This window comes from Heliangelus exortis, chromosome 16 (genome assembly GCF_036169615.1).
Source record: "Heliangelus exortis chromosome 16, bHelExo1.hap1, whole genome shotgun sequence".
NCBI classification, from domain to species: Eukaryota; Metazoa; Chordata; class Aves; order Apodiformes; family Trochilidae; genus Heliangelus; species Heliangelus exortis.
Genome location: NC_092437.1, coordinates 7,106,183 through 7,117,940, shown reverse-complemented (window position 1 = coordinate 7,117,940; position 11,758 = coordinate 7,106,183). Strand labels below are relative to the sequence as shown.

General features: G+C 37.5%; 1 long non-coding RNA gene across 1 annotated transcript; it reads right to left on the bottom strand.

Moving 5' to 3' along the window:
* Positions 1-4,921: 4,921 nt before the first annotated feature.
* Positions 4,922-10,126, bottom strand: LOC139803600 (uncharacterized). The gene is made up of 3 exons (XR_011729063.1): positions 9,887-10,126; positions 5,898-6,070; positions 4,922-5,296 (listed from the first exon to the last, which is right to left on the bottom strand). It is a non-coding gene; the product is annotated as an uncharacterized lncRNA (long non-coding RNA).
* Between the last annotated feature and the right edge of the window lie 1,632 nt (positions 10,127-11,758).

Below are 11,758 nucleotides of genomic sequence, written 5' to 3'. Positions count from 1 at the left end.
TTTTTGCAACATAAATCATACACTCCATTCCTTGTATCAAAATTTCTTACTGTTTAGTGTGTTCTGCATATAGCATATTTATTCTTTAGCCATAGGAATTTTATAAGCATTTGTGCCCACCTTTGCTGTGGAAAGCAAAAATGTTCTGCAGATATTTCTGCATATCTGGAAATACTTATATATATATAAGTCTTGAAGATAACTGCCAGTAGTGTCCACCTGCAGACCTACATACAATTTACAATGCCACGGACTATTGTAAAACCATGTGACAAAGGAGTCAAGACCATAATTTCCAAAAAGGTTCATTAATTCTGTGCTTGATGTATACGTGCCTTGTTTTCATTGATCAGATGAACTTTTTAAAAGCACCTGGAAACCATACAAACTTTTGAGCAGTTATGGCTGTGCTGACCCAGCAATTATTTCTAGCACAAAAGCAGAGCAGACTCACAGAATCACAGAACAGACTCCTACTTTTAAAGTTTTTTTTTTAATTGCTCATGAAACAAGAGTGGGCAAGAACATTTCTGTCTCTCTAAGCACTGTATCACATCTGAGGTCCCTTCCTCCTTTTTTGCTATGGCAGCACAGAACACAGCCCCTGCAACTTGCTTCCTACTGCACAAAGTAACCAAATATTCTGACACAATACTCCCGAGCTGCAGTTTTAGAAAACTGACACCTTTAAAAATGCCTCCACTTGGAAAAAAAAAAAAACAAAAACCTCACACCATCACAGTTCCTCTCCTTTGGAGATCTTCCTGCCTGTCTGAGTGATACACCATGGGAATTCATAGTGTATCTTAAATAAGAATGAAATCGATGTTATAGCTACCACATGAGAGGGCATGGTAAGAATCTTAAACAAGTATTCATGTCTACGATCTTCTTTCTCTGCAAACAAGCTGCTAAATATGCAGAAAGTGTTTTTAAACACTCAAGGGGATAGATATACATTTTCATTAGAAATAAGGAAATTTATTCAAAGATGAGAAAAATAAAGCAAAGATTTTTGCACGTTAAATACAGGACAAAGAGTAAGTTTGGGTTTTTTACTGTTTATGAATTATTATGACACATCAATTGAATAATTGCCAGGGTTTAAGTTATTAAATTTATATTAAAGCAGATTACAAAATACGTAATTCATCCCCATCATCATGAAAAAAAAATTGTCATTTAAAAATAACAGTTATCTATTGGCAAATGAATTGTTCTTTATTTATTATTTTAAATGGTTTAACTTATCAAGTAAATTCAGAGAACTTTTTTTCTAAGTTGGCAGCAACTGCCTTCACTTAATCAGAAAAACTGATATTCATCAAATTGTTTTAATGCATTACATACACTCAAAGAAACCAGCAGATTATTTAGATGGTTGAAAGCTTAAAGCATTACACAATGGAAGCCATGAGAAGGAAGAACCAGAATATGTGAATGCATTCCATAAATATATTCTTACATGAATGCAACTCTAATGGAATTTGTGCAATGAAAAATCTCCCACTGTTCTTAAAAATTAAGTTTAGAGTGACAAAGAATGCTTTGCTATTGATTTTAAGACATCAGGATAAAGAATCATTCAGAGAACTATGAAAAGGTTTCTGTATCAAAATAAGCCCTAAAGTTTCTAAGTGTATTCTACCACCCCCACTGACCTTGGCTGGATACATGAGCAGAACATTTTGCTCCCTGGTCACAGTTTTGAAAATGTAATCTTGGTTTCAGCTTGAAATATTTTTCATTTGAAAATATTAGAATTTAGACTTCCTGCTCAGGCATAGACAATACGAGAGGTATAATTTGGAGAAAAGAATTTTCCAGCCTCTGACTTTCCTGTTTAAATTCCTGTCATAACCACAGGTTCTCGATTAATTGGAGGCCGCACTTTTCAACAGTAAAGTTTTCCACCATGGCACCTAAATTGAGTGGAAAGGTCTTCAGAAGTGCCAAGTGTCCTGCTACTTGTATCACGCCAGTTCCACTGGAGAGCATTGTACAAGAGAAACGTCTGAGTGCTAATGTTTCCAGATAAGTGTCTGCTCTTTTGATGAGATGTCTGAATGGGAGCTGTAAGACACTGAACTGCTTTGGAAAATCAACCCTCAGTTCTGCAATGCATGTCATCCATTTCTGCAACATTTTTAAAGCTGTTGGAATGGGAAAAATAAGCTTCCATTCAGTACAAGATTTGTGCATGCATTCCTAGATTTTGTCAATAAATAAGAATGCCAGGAACTGAATCCTTAATCCTATATAACATAAAGCACAGCTCCATCCAGTGTCTCTCCATTGCTAGAAAAATTTCCTCAGCGCTATTGCTATGAAAATAAGACTCGGAAATCATCAAGGAAAAAATAAAATCTTTCAAGCTTCATTGCCATCATTATTATTATTGTCTCATGGCAAAGAGCCCAGATGCCATAAATCAGTGTTCTCAGTGCTTTTGCACTCATTTCAACAGCGTGGAAATCCTGGACTGAATCTGCAGTGCTGCATTAGGGCTTGAACAACAGAGAGTACTCTTGATGTCCAAGATATTCCACTGCAATTATCTTCTGACCAATTCCACCACTGCAATTAGAGACTGTAGTACTACAGTAAGATCTATCTTTTTCAAATGAACCCTTTAAAGTCAGCTTTTGAAAGGCAACAAGGCTTCATTACCTTCAGAGGGGCTAAGCATCTTCCATCAGCTCACAATCAGCTGCACACCAGTGTGGGGTGTAACTGGTAAAGCCCTGGGGCAGCATGAACACTTCCCCCAGCACACTGATATTTTTAATATCCCATCATCCCATGAAGCTCCTTTAACACTGACTTCTCTGGCTTCCTCTTTTCCAAACATGTTTTAAATAGGGAGCAGGGTTCATTTTGTTTCTTTCATTTCTGTTCTCACAATAGATGGTAAGGCTGTAGTAAGAGATAAAAAGTTTTCTCATCAAGTTACACCTGCTCACTGCCACAACCTGTTCTTCCAATCACTCTGCACTTTCTACCCAGTCCACGAAATCGTGTCAGATTCCCTGACATTTCTTGCACTCCCGTTTCCTACACAACATGGGGAAAATTGATCTCAGTTGCAAGGACAGATTCCTGTGTGCAACCTGTATATTCTATTCACAGTCAAGATAGAGCCAATGCCTCAGTAGAATCTTTCCCAAACTTCACATTATTTGCAGATTATATCTTCTCCAGAAGATAGGATTTATTATAAATGAAAAACTGAACCCCAAAGATTACCTTCTTAGTGCTGTAATCTGCTCATCTGTAAGTCCACCACTCTCTTCATGTATAATATACAGTTTCTCTTTCAGCTCACTGGGTTTTATATGGAAACTTTTAAGAAAAATGTCTGAAGGAAAAGGATTCTTAGATTACATGCACGAAAATCCTCAAGGAAAGGCAAGTCACCAAAATATTTCATATTTACTTTCCAAATTGTAATAAAATAAAAAAAAAAAACAGAAAACCAACAAAACACTTAGCAGCTGCTAGTGCTAAAGCAAAAACTCAGTTTATAGGAACTTGCTGTGACTCAAATCAGCTTTTAGTGGGTCTCAGGAGACTGTTTACCAATGGAGAATGTACCACTCATTTTTGTTCTGACACATTTTCCACCTTTTTAATTTTGCTATAATTTCTAGCTTTAGTGCTCAGCGTGGCAGAATCTTCCCTTTTTCCTTTTTTTGGTTTTTATTTGGGCTTAAATTTAGTGTGTAGGTCTTCTCTCAGAACACTCATTTTCCCCTTGTGTTCAGAAATCCACTCAAATTCTCAAGAAATTTTAACCTACTGGTTTTTTGGAGCTTCATCTTTTTATTTGTTATTTTAGAACTGTGGCTCAAAGCACTTGCAAGATTAATCAGAATTCTAAGGATCAAATTAACTTTTGATCTGTGTCCATTACAATAAGTATACGCCAAAAATCTCACTGATGGGACTTTATGGATAAGATTAAGAAAAGGATGTAGAGTCTCCATGAAAAGAGTTGCAAGAGGAATAGGATCAAAAGGAAGAATAGTGCTATTTGCAAACCAAAAGAAATAAATTTCCTCAAAGAAAATGCAATAATTTGTTAGATAAAAGTGCTATTACAGGATTCTTTTTATCTGCAAGAGCACTTTCGTATCACTCACTTCCTTTTAACCCTTAAACTGTTAGTCAGTGGGTGCAATAATTCCAACAAGTTATCTCCATTTACAGTTCTGAATTAAAACTACACAATCTCCAAAGTATATTATTTTCTTATCAATATTCATAAAGATGAAACCATTAAAACTTCCAAATTAACTGCCCCAAATTCTTTACACATGCAGCATTTCTTAAAACAGCGCCAGGTTATAGAACTTTTTTTTTTTTAAACATTTCTGTAATGGCAATCAGAGTACTCTTTGAAGAATGATTCCTCTTGCTCCTTTAATATCTGCCACTATTTATCAAAGTAATTGAAAGACCTTTACATCATTTTATTAGTAAGACCAGGACTATGTGTTGAACTGCTTCTAGGTAAGCAGTAAGTTAGTAAATAAATAAGTAAGTTAGTTCGATCTAACATGATGTGCTGAATCACTGAAGGTTCATTGCCTGAAAGTGCTGCCACATCCTGGATCTGGAACTGATCACAGAGTCTGGATACTTCTATTTTTTTTCCTGCATGGGTCACATGATCCCCAGACAGATTTTTGAATCTAAAAATATAGGACTGACAGGGTTAAGAAAAAGCTAAAAGAACAGTCACTTTGTTCCATCCAGACATACAGAAGGGTATCCACAGGTTGTTTTGTGGCACAGCTGTACTTTTTATGATAATTATACATGTAATACAGGCTACAATTTTTTTCTTTCATCCACTTTCATCCTCACCTTATCACAAGGAACAACATCCCAGTGAAAGGCTTTTGTTCTCCTTGTGGATGGAGAGAGGCTGCAGGGCTGTAGAAACACGGGTGGGGCTCATGGTACCTCTGCCTTACTTGTGGAAAGTAAAAGAGATGGTGATTCTGAGGCTGTGTCTGCCTTTGCAGGGTTTGTCTGGGAGCTTGAAGACTTGTACAGGCTGACTGCTGCACAACTCACACCAAAGTGGAGAGCCTTCTCTTTCTGTTGATTCATGGGTATAGTAAAATCCTCATAATCAGCTTCAGAGGAGATGCATCCTTGAGATCCCTCCTGAGGCGGTGAGGCACCCCTGCACAGTGGGCAGTACTTTTCCATGAGAGACACCCATTCATTCTGGAGCTTCCCAACATCCTTTGTCCTGTTATTTTGGACAGTAAAGGGTATTCGAAACCTGAAATTTAAGAATGACACATATAAATGCAAGCAAGTGTAAATAACATGCTGACTAATACAGCCACAGATATTTCTTATTTAAGCAGAATGATGTTCAGCAGCTTTACTTGTCAAAAGAGCCCAGTGCTGCTGACTCTGACCTTTTCAGAGAGAGTTAATTGCTTACGTGTCTAAGGTTAGAGAGCTGAAGTTTTGCCATATATTGACTTTGTGGTGCAGTTACCTCCTAATTTCTCTTCTCCACCTTGGGGGAAGGTGAACAATGTGCTACATCTCACTGTGCTTGTTGCACAAGGTAGTCAGAGCCTGTTCACATGTCTGTCCTATCCAGCTGAATGATATTTCTCTTCACTGGCTCCTGACATGACAACTGTTTTGGTGGGCAGTATTTCAATGCATCTTCTCAATTAAACAATCTGGTACTTTTGATTCCTCCTTAAAATACTCCTCAAGTCACTGCACAGCAATTGGAGGGTTTATCTATAGAATTCTGGTGGCCTCTTTTCTCTGTTCTGTTCTGTTCTGGGACACTGAGATTCTCTTGCCCTTGATTTCACTCGCAGTGCTTTAACAAATTGCTAATTACCAACTATACTTACAAATAATTGTGTTCTTTGGTCTGGACTGAAAAGGTACTGCATCCATTCTCCTGACACTCACATTACCACCAGACAAATTAATTGCATTTGTTACAGGGTCTGCACTCTTGTTCTTTTCTCCCAAACCAAGGCGATATAAAGTCAATTCCCCTTCACGTAGCTGTACCAAGCACCTGGAGGAGAAGGAATGGAGATAGAGTTCATTCTTCATTGACTTACTTATTTATGCAAACCTTGGCTTTGTTAGAGCATTTTCTAATGCCAATAAGTCTCTACATTTTTATAGCATCTTCCATGGAACAGTCAAAAAGTATCAATACTAAAGCATAAAACCTTTGAGATAAGACCTTCTTATTCTCATCTGACATGCAAGTAAACTGAAGCATAAAATATGAACTTCCAGCCTGTCATGTCTAATGAGAGAGCTAAAATTAAGAAGAGCTGACTATTGACTAAAAATCACCCAAGCCCTGTTAATTTATTAACCACACTCTGGCCCTTCCAATCTATATTTTCCTTTCCTTTCTTCGGGGTGGTGAGTCTTGGACTATGAGCCTTTAAAGGACTTCACTGGGTGACTGAGCAGTGCATAACAGGACAAGGCTTCACAGTTTCTGTCCTCCAGGCTTCTCTGTCCCAAGCTCTAAAGAAGTCACCACACCATAAGGTAGTGCCCAACAAATAGTCCTATAACCCTCCCACTTGGAAATGCCTCTGTGCATGCCCTTCCTCCATGAGGGCTGATCCTGGTCTCCCCTCTTTCCCACCAGTCACTTGGCAGGAAAGGGTCAATGTATTCTGTTCTCAAGCCCTTCTATCAGAAATGACTGTGCCAAATTTTGGCTATTGCCTATTTAAGTGATAAATTAATCCTGGCAGAAACTGCCTTATCACACACAGCTCCTATTACAGCAGAATCTTCTGCTTCAGTCTCTCCTCTAGGATTCTGCTCTGATGCTTATAACAAAGGTCCCACATTTGCCAACAAGTGGGGCTTTACTGTATGTGTTTTTTATTCCTATTTAAGCATTTGCATTCTCATTTTTCTTGAAGCTTACTGCATTTCTTTATCATTCTGACAGTTCTATCAGACCTTTCTTTTCTTCCACTCTCTCCTCAAGGTGTGACTAGTTGATTAGGGTGTTCTATGAGGAATTTAAATAAGTTTAGCTGCTCCAGAAGAATTAAACATAAAATATAAATTGCATCTATTTCCAAATAAACGGCCAAAGTGATAAGACTTGGTTAATGGAGCTGGAAGCTATATTGATCTCTCCTTTCTTTAAAGCAGGGACTTAGAGTTTAATCGGATCTCCAGATGTTTCCACCATTAGTTACTTTGCCAAAAAAAGGGGGAGAGGATTAATATCAAGAGAAAGCAACAAGGGCTTTGCTTCACAAGATAAATAAAAATCAATTTTTGTTTGTTAACAAACTTGTTAAATGTTGCAAGGTAACAAATCCTGTACACACTTGAGGATAGTGTTTACAAGACATACAGGGGTAGCCTTTTAAAAACAATTAAAATAATTTTCTATGAACTGTGAAGTCTTTTGAAATAATTGCCCTGTGCAGATAATTACAATGTTAAATTTTTTCATTAGGTTTTGCTAGGCAGATTTTTTTCTTCATTCTCTTTATCTCCTTTGATAGTATAAGCAATTTCCAGGTATTTTAGGAGCTGGCTCAGGGGAAAGGTGGGTTGTCCATAGAATGGAGAACAAACTATGTAAAATCATTGCAGCTGGTTCACTGGTTTAGTAATAGAATAAGTGGAAGCAAAAGTCAAGCTTATCTGTGATGCTTTAGGGGCTGAATGAAATGGTGGTGACAGACATTTCCTACTGCATGGCTCCTGCTCTGAAGTGATTCCTGTCTCTAAAAGCCACCCCATCAAGCCACCATGGTTGGTCACCCCCACAGGGTGGTGTTTCAGACCACGGTGAGAATTAATTACAAATTTTGGTTCAGTCAACTGGCCAGTAAGAGTCACTGTTTTCTAGCAGGCCTTCTATACTCCCTATCTGCTTTGCCAAGTTTTTTTCTCCTTTTTACTGTGACTGAGCATGGAGTAAAAAGATAAGAGGTAAACATAAATAAGTTCCACCATTAAAATCACTCTGAGCACCATCACCTTTATATATACGTGCTGGTAATGCACACAGCAGTGTCTAGCACATACCACAACTTCGTTTTGCTGGGGATCACTGTTGCACCAGCAGTTAACCTCATCTCATGCAGATTTGGCATTTGTTTTAACTTTAAAAAGCAATAAAATAATTAACTTCTTTTCAGCAAATTAAAATCTTAAAATATTTATCAGAAATATTAAATACAATCTATAGCCCAGAGGTCTATGGAAATGCAGTTCATACTTCACCCAATCAGTGGATGTACAAGTGTCCTTCATGTATCACATCACAGTCCGCAGGGCTTTCAGAGCAGGACTATTTCTTGTATGAATTGCTCTGTATAACTCTACTCAGAAGGTATATAATCTATATAATAAGTGGTGGCAGAAAGACTATGCTTTTCATGGTAATTCTCTGGAATATTACATTAACAGTGGATTTTTCAAGCATACAAATTATAGACAACACTATAAGCAGCAACCAAATAGATAAAATAAATTAGTATAAAATCAATTGGTTCATTCTATGATGCTAAACTACTTAACTGCAATTTGGTTTCATGACCACAGTTCTAAACCTGTCAGTGTAAGGAGAATATAATTTTAAACTGGAGGGGTTACTGTAAAACATAGTTTTACCATTTCAATTTATATACAAAGCACACTAGGACAGAGATTCTATTTAGCTGAGTTCAAGCCCAAGTAGTACTTGACTGATTTAGCTTGAAATCTCAAATGAACTCAGTGGGAAAAGAAAAGTTAGCCTACAGTTAAAACCAGCATGGATTAGAGTGTAACACTTGTTAAACAGGGCCATATATGAGTTTCCTTCCTACAGAATGGATGTACCTTACCTTCTTGAGGTCTTCTGCTGAATGTAATCCATTTTTTAAGTTAAGCTGTTCAGCCATGAGGTTCATCTGGAATAAAGTTTCTCTATATGAAGTGAACCATTAAATTTCACAAGGGATGTATCCCTCTGCAAAAAGCCCCTTAAAATGGGTTCCAGCAGATGTTTGGATACAAACTCTTCCCGTGCTTTTTGAGATTTTGTACCTCAGCCTAAATGGTGCAGTTGATTTCAGCACCTCAGGAGTGTGATAACACGAGCTCTGAGGCCTGATCACCTCTGAACACACATGATATCTGCATTCAGGGGAAAAGCTGGTGCTAATATCATGGCTGGATTTTCTCAGGTTTCAGTGTAGAGTCTAATTACATAACTACCTGGAATATTTGTTTGAAACTACTACTCAGAAGCTGAGACCTCAAAATGAAACATCTCATCCAAAATCTTGCAACACTAAATCATTTCATCAAACAAAAATCTAGTTGTACCCAGGCTGTCTTCCTCTGATAATTTTAGCATTTCAGTACATTTTGATGGTAAAGATCTCGGGCTTTTTCTTTTCAGAGCACCAGGATGGCCTCATTCCTGTTGAAAGCATGCATTTTAGTAAACATCTTACATATAAGGGGAAAAAATGCTTAGATAATTTCAGTTAAGAGTCAGCTGTGCATGTCATCAGTTTTGTTTCGTTTGCTGCTTTAATGCAGCCTCAGACCAGCTGCAGTCAACGTTTAGCTGAAGAAATGCATCCCCCTTCATATCATTTCCTGAGCTGGCTTTACATCTTCAGTCCTAGTGAAGAGTGGCAAAATCCTAAGGCCAAACTTTATCCTGAACTCACACTCCCTTTGTTCTGTGTATAAACACACACCAAATAAAGACATAGCAACTCCTTTCTTGCCCAATGCACAGCATAACAATTCCCATTTATGACTGAGACTTGCTGGGTACTACCATAACATTAACTGTTATTTATAGCAATCTGCCTCAGCCATTGTAAAACCTTACCTTCCTTTTATCATCAGGAGACACTGCTTCCAGCTCATCATCTTGTCACCCATGAGACACAATGCTGAAGCATCTCCTTTCAGTATCTTCACAGGCTTTGACTTGTGAGAAAGGGAACTGTTTCTTAATAATTCCTTTTTCAATTTTAAAAATGGTCTTTGTGTTGAAATCAATCTGGAATAGAACGTTTGTCATTACTTGACTCCATCATTTCTCTTTGCTGAAAGGGAAAGGCAGAATTCCCAATATCACTGTGCAAGGGCACTTAGGCAATGGACCAGATTAGAACAGGTATCTATCATGCAGTGAATGGAATAAAAAATTACATTCCATCATCAACATACTGTACTATATTTGTTTTAGTTACAAAACAAACTGATATTAATTGTGTCTTTCCCTATTCCTTTTGATGAATATGCATCCATTTATCACTCGGAAATATATATTTTTTACAGTCTCCTTGCCTTATACAACCCAGTACAGAAGCTAAGGTGTAGTAAACAAAAAACACCTCTAGGATGTATGACTTGGACTTGCTCATTTTAATTTTTTTTCCAAACTGCAGGAAAAAGTCATTGAAATCCAGATTCCTGAAAACATCATTAAACCTTTGTCACGGAAGTCACTGAACCAAAAAAGCAACATTAGGTTTTATTGACCAAAGTTTGTTTTAATATCATGCAAGCCAAGAGAGACTTAAAGTTACAAGTTGAAAGAGGATTTGCAGGACAGAGTAACCAGAAATAAAGTACACAGTCTGCCAAATGAACCTTCTGAGTATTCCCAGGAACGTTTCTTCCCAAGCTTTGTGATGGATAATGTTTCTTAGACCATCAAGAATCTCCCAGGGACTCAGTAGAGGGAGTTTCAAATATAACCCCCAGAATAATTTTACATCAAAAGGTAGAAGGTTTGTTCAGTGTTTTATACCTCTCAGATAGGTTGCTGAATGACAAGGTGTTTTAAGCTATTTCATAACATTTATCAAGCAACCCAACTATCCTATACTTTTTATATATTTATATATTTATATTTATTTTTATATATTTATATATTTATATTTATATATATATTTATATATTTATATATTTATATATTTATATACTTTTTATATATTGCTTTATATATTTTTATATATTGCTTCAAAAGTGAGAATTTTTAAGCTACCTGCAAAATTCCTTTCTGCCACTGATAGTGCTTGAATTTGTAGATAATGAAGTTAAATCATGAGCCGATCAGCAAATCCTGTGAATCCTGAAAAACAGAACAAAAATCAGCAATTTGTCCAGCACTGTGCTAATTTTTGTCCACTCAGATCCCACTGTGTTTTCGGGTAAAATCTCCCACAGTGAGAAGTGTTCAAACGGCACTGGAGGCTTTGCAGAACTCCACATGTTTATACATGGAAGCATCAGTGATAGGACAAGGGGTAATGGGTGTAAGTTGGAGCATAGGAGGTTCAAGTTGAATATCAGAAAGAATTTTTTTACTGTAAGGGTGACAGAGCCCTGGAACAGGCTGCCCAGGGGGGTTGTGGAGTCTCCTTCACTGGAGACATTCAAAACCCGCCTGGACACGTTCCTAGGCGATGTACTCTAGGTGGCCCTGCTCTGGCAGGGGGGGTTGGACTAGATGATCTTTCCAGGTCCCTTCCAACCCCTAGGATTCTATGATTCTATGATTCTATGATTCTATGATCATTCTGACCTGATTTTCACAAGCTCAAAATATCCACGAGTCCTGATGAACTAATGAAGGGATCACAGATTGGGATGGGAGGTGAAAGGGAGAGCAGAAAGAAGGAAGACAGGGAGGAAAAGAGCAGAGCCCATGGATTGTACTAAACACATTTCAAAATACATGAGGAAAAGC